The 16,377-nt window shown below is 40.6% G+C and overlaps 1 protein-coding gene across 3 annotated transcripts in view; it reads left to right on the forward strand.

Annotated features, from left to right (window-relative positions):
* The window catches only part of ARHGAP6 (Rho GTPase activating protein 6), a 491,641-nt gene that overhangs the window by 371,202 nt on the left and 104,062 nt on the right, over positions 1–16,377 (forward strand). Inside the window, exon 1 of one of the 3 annotated variants that reach the window (XM_019651222.1) lies at positions 10,953–10,972. The exons of the other annotated variants lie outside the window; for them this stretch is intronic. The gene's annotated coding sequence lies outside the window, so the exon portion shown is untranslated. Of the gene's footprint in view, positions 1–10,952; positions 10,973–16,377 lie in introns of those variants that run through there. 3 annotated transcript variants of the gene reach the window in all.

The raw sequence follows: 16,377 nt of genomic DNA on the forward strand, positions 1-16,377 counted from the left end.
GAGCTGTTGTTCAGCATCTTAGCTGTGGAGGGCAGTGTCACTGGCCCTCATATGTGGGATCCGAACCGGGCCCTCTGGTGTCCCACGCCAGCTCTTAACCAACATGCCACTCGGCCGGCTCTACAAAATGCTTCTTGAAAGACCACCTCAGACTTTTTTTATAATATAAATTTACAAGAAATTGCTCTCAATTCAGACTACACTTTAGAACTACTTGTGTGGCTTTTAAATAATATGTTTGGGTTCCATTCCACCTACCTCCTGATTTAATTGGTCTGAGCAATGATTCCAACTCTTACTGTACTTTGGAATCACCTGGGGAGCTTTGAAAAATATTGATGGCTAGGTGCCACTTTCAGAAATTCTGTTTCAGTTGAATGCAGTAATGTGCAGTCATGGTTGCAATCCATGGGACACAATCCATTCCACCTTAGGAATGAATTATTACACATGTCTGTTAGACCTTTACTGTATATGAAAAGTTGTCATTTTATCAACTTTACCCAAATCAGTGGATTTTTTCCTTCTAAGTGAATTTTCATTCAGTGCCCTGGGTGGAATTAGGAGCACTCAACACAATGACATTTGCAATTGATTATAAAAACGTAGTTTCGGACCCACAGAGTTTTAGCATGATGGCAGACCCATGGTGAGCACTCAAAAAACGTTTGCTGATGATGAACAGAAACATGTTTTTCATGGTCTCTTGGTTTTATCCACGAATATTTCATTTCAAGCTATCTCACAGGGTCCACGTGAGACTGCTAAAATGTTGATTTAATGAATGGGTGCGTTTCATGAACCACCCATCTGAGTGGGTTACCTTGGGCGTAGCTGTTTTGATTTGTCCTTCCTCTGAATATATGGTTTTGTTCATTTAATCAAACAAATCCAGTTGTTTTGCTGCTCTGTAGACACATTCTTTGTGTGGCCAAGAATCTTGTTTGCGGTGGCCACACCACAACTAGATCTGAATGTGGGGCGGCCCAGCAAACAAGTGCTAATTTGAATCCATTGTTAAGATTGCCAACAACAGACCAATGTGACCTCCATCACTGGGTTCAATTAGCAGCCCTGCAGGCAAGGCACTAGATTTCTTCCATTATCATTCCCTTCATCCATCAGAAACCTCGTCTTCCTGATGGAAGAAATAATAACAATGTCAAACTTAAGGCATATTTTGTTCATCTTAATTTTCTATGTGTCCTTTTTTCTGACTACACACATAATGTATGTTTATAAATAAATTTTAAAAACATAGAAATGCATTAGGCAGAATGTCAGAGTCCCTGAGAAGCCCATCCTCAAGTGATGACAAAAAAACCTGGAGGTCCCCTTGGACTCCCTTTCAATCACTTCTCTCCAAAAGTAACTCCTAATCTGTCTTTTCATAACACAGTCTGGCTTTGCCTATTTGTATGATTTGCATTAGTGGTTTCATAAAGTATGTTCTCTTTAGTGTCAGACTTCTTTTGCTCAATATGATGTCTGTGGGAGTCCTCTTTATTGTTGTATGTGGTTGGAGTTTATTTATTCTCATTGCTACATAGTATTCCATTCTGTGGATATACCGCAATTTATCCATTCTACTTGGATAGACATTTGGGTAGTTCACAGTGTTTTGTTTATTGCAAATAATGCTGCTATGTACATTCTAGCACACATTTTTTTTGGTGAACATCTGCATGCATTTCTATTGTTTTTATTGTTGGCTTTCCTTTTTTGCTATCATAGATGGCGCTGAAGTGAATATCTTTGTGAATGTATCTTGCACCTTTTGTAATATTTCTATAAAACCCATTTTTAGAACTGGAATTGCTGGGTCAGATGGTATGCACACTTACGTTTTGAGTAGACATGGCAGAACTGCTTGGTCTCCACCCTAGGCAATCCATCGTGCCCACATCCCTCTGTTACTGCCACTATCTGTGACACAGATGCTGCTCTTGTGACTTCTGGACTACAAAGCAAAGCTAATGAAAACCAGAAGCTTCTTTCTGGACCTTTTCAGATGCTCGCCAGTGGGCTAGTGCCTCTCTCATGTGTCCACTGAAGGACACAATTTAAAATGACCTAGTGTCCTAGGATGTCAGGGCATAGTGTGCAACTCCCAGCTGAAACTGAATAAATTGATGCTATGAGAAGGGGCAGCAAACAGATCCCATGTCTCTAAGTGCCCTCCACCCCTGGCTGAGGTAACCTCATTTCCCAGGTGGAGACAGAGGTTTCTAACCTAGAAATGAGAATCACGTCTCTTGCCACCAAGTGGCCCATTTAGAATACCTGTCATTGTGAGGCATTAGGCTAGGGCAGTGTTTCCTAACCTTGGAACTCTTGACATTTAGGGTAGGGTCATTCTTTGATGGGGGAGGGTAGGTCCTGTGCACTGTGGAATGTTTAGCAACATCCCTGACCTCTACCCACTGGATGCCAGTAGCACCCCACTTCTCAATTATGATAAACAAAAAATGCCTTCAGGCATTGCCAAATGTCCCCTGCAAGGTAGAATTACCCCCAATTGAAGACCACTGAGCTACTGCTTAGAGAGGACCCTGGCTCAAAATCAGATTATGTTCAGAGTCTGGCTTCACCAGTTCTTATCATGTGACCTGGGGCAAAGTACCTAAACTCTCTGCCTCAGTTGGCTCATCTGTAAAATACAGATGTTAATAGGAATGCTTAGGGCTGGCCGGGTGGCTCAGTTGGTTAAGAGCTCGCTCAACAGTTTGAGTTCTGAGCAACAGCGGTTCAATTCCTGGCCCAAGCTGAGCAGCCGCTGAGCTGCCAACAGGTGGCAGGATGGCTCAGCTTAAAAAAATAAATAAATAAATAAATAAATGTTATCTGGAAAGTTAAAAAAAATAGTAATGCTTAGTTTAATTGGTTGTAGTAAAGATGAAATGAGATTCCTCGTGTGAAGCAGGTAGCAGCAGTCTTTGGCACAAAATAAGTATTCAAAGTCATTAGCTTTATTGGTCATAATCTTTATTATTATTGTTATTATTACTACTATTTAAAAGCTGAGGTGGTAGGAAAAAGTGAATACTGGAAAAGGATGTGGATAATGTGTATCTGAAAAACATCAAAGGACAGTGGGTTCACAGCTCTTGGAATAGGCAGTGGGAAATGTGGAGAAAGCATTATTGAAGCTACCAAGGAAAATAATGGCATTTGCTCGTACCTCTGTTCCTTCTCAAATTAGCATTTATGGAAACCAGAATTTGTGGAAAATGGGTTTTGGCAGCAGAATTAGGTGTTTTTAGGAACATGCTAAGTCACTATGGGGAAATATTTTATTGTGTTCCTCTAGTTAATATGAAATTAGCTAATTTCCAATTGTTTGTTGAACACTTTTAAATAACAAAATATGTTCAGTGCTAAAGCAGCCATATAGTTTCTGATGTTATTTTTTTTAAAGATTTTATTGGGGAATTGGGGGATGGGAACAGCATTGGGGAATCAGGGAAGGGGAACAGACAAGTTGCTGTCATTTTGTTCTTCAGTCTAGTTGTGGAGGACGTCGCTTCACTAGCCCATGTTGGTATTATCATTGCGCTCTTCCTGGCTGAGGCAGTCACTCACTAGCCATTGGACAGCTGCTCACAGTGGCTGCCTGCCACTCACAGTAGCTCACGGCAGCCCACTGCAGCCCCACTGCAGCCTAGGCCATTGCCAGCGACTCACAGCAGCCCAGCCCCAGGTCGAGCTGTTGTTCACCATCTTAGCTGTAGAGGGCGCAGCATCACTGGCCCTCATGTGGGATCCGAACCGGGGCCCTGCTGCTTGGAGCTGGTGTCCCAAGCCAACTCTTGATCAATGCACCACTCAGCTGGCCCTAGTTTCTGATGTTATTGAGTAGAGAGCTTTATCTGCATTGAGCTTTGTTGTGATGATTCTCCCCTGAGGCCCTCTTCTCCCACCACAAGTCTAACTGAGATGAACTCAGATGCCAGGAAGGAGTGCCTTCTTCTTGTCAGTGGGACAGAGTGGCATCGTGGACAGGGTGGTGTCTTTGCATTGCTGAAGTGTCATCTTGCCAAGTCACTTCTTTTTGGGTTTCAGGTTCTCCACTGAGCAGGTGGGGTTAGTTCCGCATTTGCCAGCTGTGTTTTGAGGAATCTGAGGGATGTGAAGAGATGTTCTATTAATAAAAAGGAAACAAGCAAAAGAGGAGAGATGACGGCCAGTGTATTTAGACGATACCCTGGGTTATAATTTTCCCTCTGCAGGATTTCTCCGTTTTCTCTTAGCTATTGTTATGACTCTTTTTTAAAAAAAATATGGAACACTTCACGAATTTGTGTGTCATCCTCGCGCAGGGGCCATGCTAATCTTCTCTGTATCATTCCAATTTTTTCGTATATGTGCTGCCAAAGCGAGCACTGTTATGACTCTTTAAGGTGGGACTAACATGAACAACTCTCTCACACTTATTTGATCATGGAACATTTTGGGAGACCCTGCATCAAATCAAGTTATGAGTTCCTTGTACATGTAAGAATTTCCTGATTCCTTCTGTACTTGTTTTCTATCAATGCTGCAACAATTTACCACAAACTTAGTGGCTTAAAACAATACACCCTTATTATCTACAGCTCTGTAGGGTAGAAATCTGACACAGGCCTCCTGGGACTAAAAATCAAGGTGTCACCGGGGCTGCGTTCCATCTGGAGGCTCTAGGGGAGAATCTGTTTCTTTGCCTCTTTCAGCTTCTAGAAGCTGCCCACATTCCTTGGCTCATGGCACCCTATCTCCATCTTCAAAGCCAGAAATGTTGCTTCTCTCTGACCTCTTTTCCGTGGTCACATCTCCGTCTCACTCTGAACTCTGCTGGAAAAGATTCTCTGGTTTTAAAGGCCATGTGTTTACATTGGACCCACCCAGATAATACAGGAGACTTCCCATCTCTGAGTCATTAATTTAATTACATCAGCAAAGTCGCCTTTGTCATCTAAAACAAAATATTTCCAGGTTCCAAGGATTAGGGTGGAAACATATTTTGGGGGGGCCATTATTCTGCCAACCACACTGTCCCAGTGGCTTTCTGTTTTCCAACACTGGAGGGCATGGAGTGATATTCTGTAGAGCCAGAAAGAAGCTCGTATGCTGATGTTTCTTACTTAATTGGCTCTGGTCAATTCCCCCAATATTGAGTGACTCACTTGCAACCTCATCCGAAGAGCAATAAAATCAAAGAACACAAAAGTAATTAAAACAGGGCTACTGAGCTGTTCTGGGCAGCATTTTATTTTTAGCTTCTCTCCTGATACAGACAAGAATATCTTCTCAAAAGAAACTAGGCTCTGAGCTTTACTTTCTTTTAACATGTAAAATTGCCAGGCCCAGTATCAACTGTTAGTCTTTGGAATGAAAATATGAACATAAAGGGATTAAGAGAGTCTATTTGCTCTGTTTTTTTTTTATTAGTTTCAGGTGTATAAAACAACATAATGATTGGACATTTACACCCCTCACAAAGTGATAACACCCCCTCCCCCGTCTACTATCCCTCTGACATCATACATAGCTATTCCAATACCATTGACTATATTCCCTCATTTGCTCTTTTTGGTATAGCCATTACCTGACTCAATTTCTAAAAAAAAAAAAAGCAAACATGACAAACATTTCAGCTTTTCAGACCACTCATCGTCATCAGTTTGTGAAAAGAAAGCCTGAAGGATGATGCTCCCTCTATGGCTTGCTGAAAGCTCCACCGGCCTGTCTGTATGAAGTGGAGACATTGTAGGGTCTTGCTCGTAGTTGATATTTTATCTTACATGAGAGGAATGAGGTGGAAAATGAGTTTTGCGCTAAAAATATTTTTTTAAATCTTGATGTTTGGCTTCATGTTAAGTTTTTGTTGTTGTTTTTATTTGGCTATTTATAGAGTTATATGATCCAGCAATTTCACTCCTAGGCATATACTTAAGAGAATTGAAGACACATTTACATGAAAACGTAGAAGTGAATATTGAGAGCCATGTTATTCATAATGGCCCCGAAGTGGAGACAACTCAGATGTCCATCAACTGAGAAATGGTTAAATAAAATTTAGTATGTCTGTACAATAAATATTATTTGGCCATAAAAAGGAATGAAGTACTGATGCATGGTATAACATGGTGAACCCTGAAAACATGATAACAGAAAGAAACCAGAAGCAAAAGGCCACAAATTGTGTAACTCCACTTATATTAAAAGTCAAAAATAGGCAAATCCATAGAGACATAGAGTAGATTAGTAACGGCTAGGGCCAGGGGTGAGTGGGGAATGGAGAGTGATTGCTAATGAGTGTAGGATTCCTTTTAGGGGTGGTGAACTTATTCTGGAATTAGATAATGGTGGTGCTTGCATATATCTGTGAATATACTAAGAAACCCTAAATCATATACTTTAAAATGATAAAGTTTAGGGTACGTAAATTTTATCTAAAAAAAATTGTATCAGAACTTTGGCTACTGTCTGGCATGTAGGCAGCTTGGAAGTTACCACTCCACCTAAGAAGTACAAGGCTGAACAAACTGAAAAATCAACAACTCTTCTTAGATCCATAAGGGAAGTGAGGTCAAAGGACAACTGCTGCCTCCAAAAATTGAAGAGACTGGCAGGCGAATACAGGCAAATCCAGAGAACCACAATTTAGTGGAGCAGCAATCACCAAGCGAACCAGGGCCTGGGTGGGGAAACCTGAACTGTAATTGATGAAATGCTGGAAGCTCAGTGTGGACAACTTTGGGAGTTAAAAACTCCAGGAGGACCCAGGCATCAGGAGGCCCCCCCACTTTTGTGAGTTTTACCACCTGGACCTCTACCAGGTTTACAGATGATGTGATTATCTATGTAGAAAATCTGAAATAATCAAGAAACAACAACAAAAACAAACAAAAAAACCTCCTGGAGTTAATAATAAACAATTATAGCAAGGTTGTAGGGCACAAGGTTAATATACAAAAGTCAAAGGCTTTCTTATGTATCAGCAATGAACAAGTAGAATTTGAAATTAAGACCACAATACCATTTACATTAACAACACCCCCAAATAAAATGCTCAGGTATAAATGTAACAAAATATGTACAACAGCTATATGAGGAAAACTACAAAACTCTGATGAATAAAAACCAAGAAGAACTAAATAAATGGAGAGTCAGCCTGTGTTCATGAATAGAAAGACTCAATATTGTCAAGATGTCAGTTCTTCTCTTTGATCTACAGATTCAAGGCAATCCCTATCAAAATCCCAGCAAGTTATTTTCTGGATATTAGCAACCTTATTCTAAAGTTTATATGAGGAAGCAAAAGAGCCAGAATAGCCAACACAATATTGAAGGAGAAGAATAAATTTGGAGGACTGACACTACCTGACTTCAAGACTTAGTATAAAACGACAGTCATTAAGAAGTGTCATATCAGCAAGAGAATAGACAGATAGACCAATGAAACAGACTAGAGATCCCAGAAATAGACCCACATAAATATAATTAACTTATCTGTGATAAAGGAGCAAAAGCAATACAATGGAGCAAATATGGTGCTGGAACAACTGGTCATCCACATAAAAAAGTTAATCTAGACATAGACCTTACACCTTTCATGAAAATTAACTCAAAACGAGTCACAGACCTAAAGGTAAAATGCAAAACTATAAAACTCCTAGAAGATAACAAGAGGAAATCCAGGTGACCTTGGGTATGGTGATGACTTTCTAGATACAACACCAAAGGCACGATCCATGAAAGAAATCATTGATAAGCTGGACTTCATTAAAATTAAAAACTTCTGCTCAGTGAAAGATGATGTCAAGTGAATGAGAAGGTAAGTCACAGACTGGGAAAAAATATTTGCAAAAGACATATCTGAAAGAGGACTGTTGTCCAAAATATACAAAGAACTCTTAAAACTCAACAATAAGAAAACAAATAACCTGATAAAATATGGGCCAAAGACTCTAACAGATATGTCACCAAAGAAGATATACAGATGGCAAATAAGCACATGAAGAGATGATCCACATCATGTGTCATCAGGAAAATACAAATTAAAACAACAATGAGCTACCACTACACACCTACTAGAATGGCCCAAATCCAGAAAACTGACAACATCAAGTGCTCGTGAGGATGAGGAGCAACAGGAACTCTCATACACTGCTGGGGAGAAGACAAAATGGTGCAGCCACTTTGGAGGACAGTTTGGCAGTTTCTACAAAACTATATATACTCTTACAATAAGATCCAGGAATCACACTCCGTGGCTTTACCCAAAGGAGTTGAAAACTTATGTCCACATAAAAATCTGCACGTGAATATTTATTCATAACTGCCAAAACTTGGAAGCAACCAAGAATATCCTTCAGTAGGTGAAGGGATAAATAAACTGTGGTCCACCAAGGCAATGGAATATTATTCAGTGCTATCAAAAGAAATGAGCTATCAAGCCATGAAAAGACATGTAGAAATCTTAAATGCATATTACTAAGTGAGAGAAGAGGAAGCTGGTCTGAAAAGGCTACAGGCTGTATAGTTTCAACTCCATGACATTCTGGAAAAGGCAGACCTATGGAGACAGTGAAAAGATCAGGGTTGCCAGGAGTTAGGAGGAAGGAGGGATGAGCAGGCCGAGCACAGAGGATGTTTGGGGCAGTGGCACGACTCTGGGTGACACTGTAATGGTGGACACATGTCATCATACATTTGTCCAAACCCATAGAACATACATCACCAAGAGTGAGCCCTAATGTCAACTACGGGCTCTGGGTGACTATGACGTGTCAATGGAGGTTTAGCAGCTACAAGAGATTCACCCCTCAGGTGGAGATGTTGGCGGGGGAAGCTGTGCATGTGTACGGGCAGGGGGTACATGGGAAATCTCTGTACCTTCTACTCAAGTTTTCTGTGAACCTGAAACTGCTCTAAAAATTAAAGTCTATTAAAAATGCACTCATTAGTTATAACTCTCCAAGCTCCTGTAATATTTTACTATAATTTATTTTTTAAACTTCAGTTTCTGTGTGTTTCCTTGCTCAGAGGAAGCATTATTTTCCTTATATCAAAGCCAAAGTATTTGGCCAAGTCTCTGAAACACTTTTTAATTTATCATTTTAAAAGTAGTCTATTGAAGAGAAAACATTTCTGGAAAAAAGCCCGAAAAGTGGCAACTAAAAAAATCAGATTTCTACCAGTAAGTGCAAATGGTTTATTTTTATGTCATACCTGGCATTTTGTGTCATTCCACAAATTCATTTCTCTCTGTTCAGTTGTCCCTTTTTACATGTTTTGACACTTAACAGTAAAAGCTGGGAAGAGAGATTTTTTTTTCCATTTTTACTGGAAGTGATTTTAGCTTCTTTAGAACATATGTCCTAACTATAAATATTATCCGCTGGTCTTGTTTCCATGCTAATATACACAAATGGTTTTCTGTATAGACACAGAGTGAACTTTCCCCAAAGCTTTTCTTTCAACCAAAAAATATGCAAAAGTACAAAATGCAAGTGCTATTTCTTCTAAGGGCTGTGTCTCTCCTTCCAGAATGTACAGTCTAGCCAGGGAGAAAAGGCACAGATGTAGAGAATCAAATAGACTTCTAGTGTGTAAATAGGAGTGAAGAAAATGGCTGAAATGTGAGGCGTGGGGAGGTGAGTAGTGATGGTTACATAGGAGGGAGATAGGCTATGAAATTAGAGTTTTCTGGGAAAAGAGTTGACGTTTAAGCATTCCCAGTCCACCCCTTCCTCCCCTCAATGAGACATCGCGAGTGATTTCCTACATACCTCAAGAGTCCAGATCATTGGGGCATTCAAAGAAGCATAAAGGCAAAATAATCTATCGAGAGATCTCTAGAGACCCATCTGCTCATACATGCATAAATGTTGTCATGGTCGTCGTAAAAAGATGTGGTTCCTTTGCTGTTTGAAATAGCGAAACGCTCCATGAAACTGTCATTTCCTGTGCTCCATGTCTGGTGATTTCTTTGCAGTGGGTCCACAACAGACTGAGCAAGCTTTTTCTGTGAAGGGCCAGATCGTAAATATTGTAGGTGTTGGGAGTCATACATCTTTAGCGTGATCACTCAACACCGCCATTGTATCAGGATGCAGCCCTAGACGAGACAGAATGAGCCTGGCTGGGCTCCAGTTTCCAAAAGCAAGCAGGGGGCTGGATATGGCTGGGGCTGTAGTTTGTCCACCCCTGCTCTGGACCAACAGCTGTCACCTCAAGGTCAAGTCGTGCCCAGAGGATGTGTTGGACATCCTTTATTCCTGATAATACATCATTGAGAAACCAGAATTTTATTTTGTAAGAAAACTAAATGAGAGAGGATTTGGGGTGAGCCTAGAGCTCCCGCACACTTCCAGTCATTCTGATGTACTTTCTTTAGTCATACTTTGCCACACCTTGAGAGAAAGTTATGCCCCCCACAGGGAGGTAGCACCGGGTAGTGGCTAAGACCCCAAACTCTAGGGTTACGTTCCATGAGTTTCAATCCCAGCTCTGTCACTTGCAGTGTGTTTCCTTAAACAAGTTACTTAACCTCCCAGTCCTTGATTTCTTCATGTGTGAAATGGGTCCATGCTACTTCATAAAATTGTTTAGTGACTAAAGCAGGGAGTACACAATTAGAGCTAGGAATAATAATGGGTACATATTTACACCCACAAGAGATGTGAGTTATCCCTCGCATATCTAAATTCCCTGGGGATGGAGCATAGCTCCCAGCTTATCTTATCTGTGCTGTTGAGTCACTGATGAACAATCCTACCATTAATAGTCCTGTTGACCACAAACTCTCACGAATGAGTCGTGTTACATTTTCTTACATTAATATTTTTTTCTACCCACAGACAGATATTTAACAAGATAGAACCTCAGTGCAGAAAATGTGAATGCAAATCATTAGTGCCTGTGAGTGAAAACAACACTGAAGCATGTTGTTAGGCACAGCAGATGGGATAACCAGAAGGTCGAGAAGGTGATTTTGTGCCTGAAAATTGTACAGGATGCTCTTTATGTTGATGTCCTTGAACTCTGGGATTCTGAGTCTTACCATTTTTATGAATATTTATCTCTGTTTATTAGCACACAATTCCTTGCCCCGTTCATATTAGCTGGTTGGTATGGAAGTCAGTAAAAATGAAGATTCATTAAAATAAATAAGTTTAGTATTTTTTTACATCACATTAGCATATTATTTTGTTTTCCTTGTAATCATTTGTCAATGGTCTTCATAGTGCCACATTAATTAAGCATGCGCTTGGAACACGCTTTTATGAATTCCTTGACTTCCTCCTGAAAAGTTTGCCCTACTTTTTGCTTGACTCATGACAAAACTGTGCAAGGGGTGGGGGTGGGGGTGGGAGTGGGAGTTTCAAAATCTGGGTCCAGGAGAGTATTTCTGTGTAGCACGTCTCACTCATAGCGCATTGCTCCATCCTCCCGACAGAACTATTGGTGTCTCCACTTTCCGGAGCAGGTAATTGAGGCTTAGAATGCTTAGCTACTCACATGGCCAGTTGCAGGCTGAGCTGGAATTCTGAGCGAGGCGGCAAGACCACACAGCCCTCCCAAAGCACTGTGCTGTGACACTGTGTCCCATTTTAAGAGAACAGCCACCAATGAGCGATGAGACCTGCTTATGACACTGTCCCAAAGATCGTAGCTGCTTAACTGTGCTTCCATTAGAAATAGCCCCATCCAGCCTATGGTGGAAATCATAGAAAGTGGCTTCTGGATCAAGTTTGTGAAGATGAAAAAGAACTTTAAGTGATGGGTGCACAAGTTTGGGGTTGTAAGTCTTAATCTTGGTAGCATTATTATTAGGTTTTATCTCTGCTGCCAGTGAAAGAGAAAAGCATACTGTCTGCCCTTGGTATGGGAGAAATCTGGCAGGGCGAGTGAATGAAGGAATGTATATAATAGATAGTGCACCTATCCCATGGGAGTGTTGAGGGGGGTTGCGAGAAGCGACGAGTGGAGAGAGGATGGAGACAGGCAAAGGCTCAAGGAATTGGCCACCCTGACGGTTTCCTTAATCCCACGCCATGACAGTGGCCCTCGTCCTGGACCGCACATTTGAATCCCCCAGAGAGCTTTGTAAATCGATCAGTGCCTGAGCCCCAAACTTAAAGAGTCTAACTGATTTGATCTGTACCTGTGCTGTCCAATACAGTAGCTACTAGCTACTGTGGCTATCTGCATTTAAATCAATGAAGAGTGAATAACATTAGAAATTCAGTGATTCTGTTTCACTACCAACATCTCAAGTACTCATTAGCCGTGAATGGCTACTGACCAGCACATCAGACAGTACAGGCGCCAAAAATTTCCATCATCATAGAAAGGCCTGTTGGACCTCACTGATCTGGAGGTGGGTATGGGCATGAGTATTTTTTAAAACGTCACCAAGTGATTCTTTTTTTTTCTTTTTCTTTTTTTAAAGTGAGGTATGTACCAAGTAATTCTAATGTGTGACCAGGTTAGAGAACTATTGTTCCTTATGGAGTTTGTTCTAAAATTTATCTCCACTTGCATCTGAACTAATTTTGCTTTTGAAGCAAATATCCCAAGAATGTTATTAAAGTGAGACTTTTTCTGCAGCCTAGTAGTGTAAATGCATATATTTTTATTTAAAACAGCTTGCTTGCTCATTTGCTCTACAAGTAAAGGTTTAGATGAGTGAAACCAGCCCTCGATTGAAAATGTGTAAGTTGCCTATTGCTGTTTAGGGTGTTAAAGTATTAGAACAATTCATGCCGATTTTGAAGTGCCTATTGAAACAGTTTAATAAGATAAATAACCTTAAATGGACACTGAGAGGCTTATTGTCAACAGCCCACAATTTGGGCAACAGATTAGAGGTGATTCATGTTTATATATTTGGTGATACTCAAAATGAATTCATTAAGGTAATGAGGTTATTAAATTAAATTAAATTTTTAGGAAGTTGTTTTTCTTTTCTATTAGAGGAGAACCTGATTGAGAGATTTTTGCAGAGTAAGTGCAAATGATGAAAGAAAACATCAAATGTAGCATTGAAATGAGAAGGTGGAAAGGAATTCACTTTAGTATTTTTTGTTGTTGTTGCCTACTTTGTTTTGCCTAAAATTTTGTCAGTATACAGTTTTCCATCTCCTAAATATGATACACATCTCTCCTTAAGGATTGCTTTATTTCCCGCTGGTTGTAGATATCTGATTTGGGATTGAGTTCTCCAGTTTGGGGTCACATTTCTTCAGCATCCCTGTGTCTTTTATTTATTTGTGTTTTATTTTTTTAAATTTACTGTTTTTATATTAGTTTCTGGTGTACAAAACAACATAATGATTAGACATTTACACCCCTCACAAAGTGATAACCCCCTCCCAAGTATACTGCCCTCTGACATCATATATAGCTATTACAATACCATTGGCTATATTCCCTGTGCTGTACTCCACATCCCGTGATGAGATATATATATAGCTCATGTATATATAAAATCATCCCTGTGTCTTTTATTGAGATAATCTTGTATAGTGAGCATTGAATCTGCCCATATCAGAATAAATGACCTGCTCCACAGAGAGTTCACATGACATCTTATCCATAATGAGTGTCCTCTTATTTGAGTGTCCCTGTTGGATGAAACCTGCAGCATCCATCCTTATAACTCAGCTTTCCTCATGATGTGGGTAGAAGGAGCAGCCTACAAAAGAAATACCGTCCTCTGCAGTATACTAGGACCAGTGACATCATTTCTACATATCTCTATGAGAACTAGAAGAGAATGATCTTTTCTAGGTCTACCCTCCTCGACACATAAAATGAGGTGGAATTTCGCACTCTACCCCCGAAGGTATTTCTCCAACTATAATATTAGATCTGACTCTCTGGGGATCCAGATTTATTGAAAAATTGAGGGACTCTGATAAAAAACAGCAGTTCCTAAGGGCCACTTGTTTTATTGCTGCCGAAAGTCCCTTTGTGTCAGTTGATGTCACACATGGGGCCTCCCCTGTAGGGAGACCTCAATGTTTGTTTCCTCTCGTTTTCTATCCCTTTCCTCTTTGCTCTGCCCCACTCTGCCTCATTCATCTTTCCGAAAACACCCCCTTCATCATTTCACACTGCTACCCCACAATGAAGTGCGCGTCTCTCTAGTTGTAAAGGCTCTGACATTTGGGAGGTTTTCGAAAATGCCTCTTCCTCTTTCCTGAAAACCAACGCCAGTCCCTCCCCTCACTCACAGAGCTACTCGGCCAACAGCTTCCTGTTCTGTCTCTTCCTGCTGCCTTGCCTCTGCATGCACATAGTTCTGTGTCTTTATCCCAGAGGGCTTTGGGCACTCAGCTGCCTCCCATGCATTTACCAGATCTCTCCCAGTTGCAGACAGGCCTTCCAGTCTCTGTGGGGTGCTCTGTGTCACACTCTGCACACGTGTCTTCCAAGGGACTTATTGAAGAAAAGGTCATGGGCATGCAGTGATGTAACCTAAGGATTAAAACCCGAGCATTTGGAAATAAAGTAATACCTTGGTGTGTGAACATAATTCGTTCCAGTAACAAACTACTCATATTGTAAGACATCACTCATTTACCACATTAAAATGTATTAGAAATGTTTGCTCGTCCTGCAGAACACTCGCAAATCAAGTTACTTGCAATCCAAGGTTTTACTGTACACTGCTTGGGTTTCAACTCCTTACACCCTAGTTCAGTGACTTCAGGCAAGTTATTTAAGTCCTCTTTGTTTCGGTTTTCTTGTCTACAAAATGGGGATAATCCTAGTACCTGTCTGCTCGAGTATAGCAACTATTCATGGAGGCACTAACTGAATGCTAGGTGTTCTGTATTGTGTCTTTGACAATTTCAGATTTGTGGCCTTACATATCTCTCCAGTTACCTAATACTTTGCTCTGATGGAAGACTTTTAGATCTGAATGATCTAAAAGTTACTCTCCCTGCAAATGGGTCATAGTAGCAGCAGGAAGATGCTAGAAATTAGACCAAGATGAAGTGCTGGGGTGGGGACAGGACAGAGAGTTACAGTAAAGCAAGCAAATGACAGCAACAAGGGAATGCAGAAGCCTCCTTCTGTGTTGGCACTTGTCACTTCACCTCTGGAAGTTCTGAGCAATCCACAGGGAGAGCCTGATGATGAAACTGAAAGGTATCCCATTTTCGCTGTGCTCTTTAAGGTAGCAAAAGGACTAAAATGTCCTCTATGATTTGCATTGTTTATGTAGGGTCAGAAAAAATGTTAAGACCTAAAGCGCCAATTCTATGGACTGATCAAAAGAGGTTAATTGGACCAACCAAAGGTATATTGGTAGTGAATGTAACCTAAATGAAATTTCACTGTGCCATTTTATCAGATTAAGTTAATGCTGAAAGATACCAGCGTCACCTGGTTCTGAATATTACTTACAACCTGAAAGATATATTAAACATATATTTATCTTATTTGTAAAAAACTTTCTGCATGTCGTGCAGAGGGATTTATAAAAAGTAGTTTTCATTTCGCCATCCAGTTGATTAGCTACTATTGTTCCGTGTGAAAACGTGGAAAGTGAAGGAATGAGCTGCCATGTGGTTCGGTGGGGCTTGGAGTCCAGATTCAGACGGTTTCGATCTGTTATCTGTGTGCACACAGGAAGTTGCTATATCACAGACATCCCCAAATCTCACCATACAAGTTTTTTCCTCACTTATAATGGCATACAATATGAAAATTAAGTTCGTGAACTTGTTGCAATGATGTTGCTAGCATTTTTTATGTCAGAGGATTATTCATTGTGAATTTGTACCAACTGGACAAACAGTTAACCAAGTTTACTATTTGGAAGTGCTGAAAAGGCTGCATGAAAAAGTGAGATGATCTGAACTTTTTGCCAACAATTCATGGCTTTTGCATCACAACAATGCACCAGCTCAGACGGCACTGTCTGTGAGGGAGTTTTTAGCTAATCAACAAATAACTATTGGAACACTCTCCCTACTCACCTGTCTGGCCCCCAATGACTTCTCTCTTTACCCGAAAATAAAGGAAATATTGAAAGGAAGACATTTTGATGACATTCAGGACATTAAGGGTAACACAATGACAGCTCGGATGGCCATTCCAGAAAAAGAGTTCCAAAATTGCTTTGAAGGGTGGACTGATGAGGCGCTGGCATCGGTGCGTAGCTTCCCAAGGGGAGTACTTTGAAGGTGACTGTAGTGATATTCAGCAATGAGGTATGTAGCACATTTTCTAGGATTAGTTTGTAAACTTAATTGTCAGAACTCGTAGTCTCCACGATTGGTGGGACAGCTGTGATCCAATGATACAAATAGAAACAATCCAGAATAGGAGTCAAGAAAGAGTGAATTCTTAATGGCATAGATTCTGAGGCTGTAC

The sequence above is a fragment of the Hipposideros armiger genome, unplaced genomic scaffold, assembly GCF_001890085.2.
Source record: "Hipposideros armiger isolate ML-2016 unplaced genomic scaffold, ASM189008v1 scaffold_155, whole genome shotgun sequence".
Taxonomy (NCBI): domain Eukaryota; kingdom Metazoa; phylum Chordata; class Mammalia; order Chiroptera; family Hipposideridae; genus Hipposideros; species Hipposideros armiger.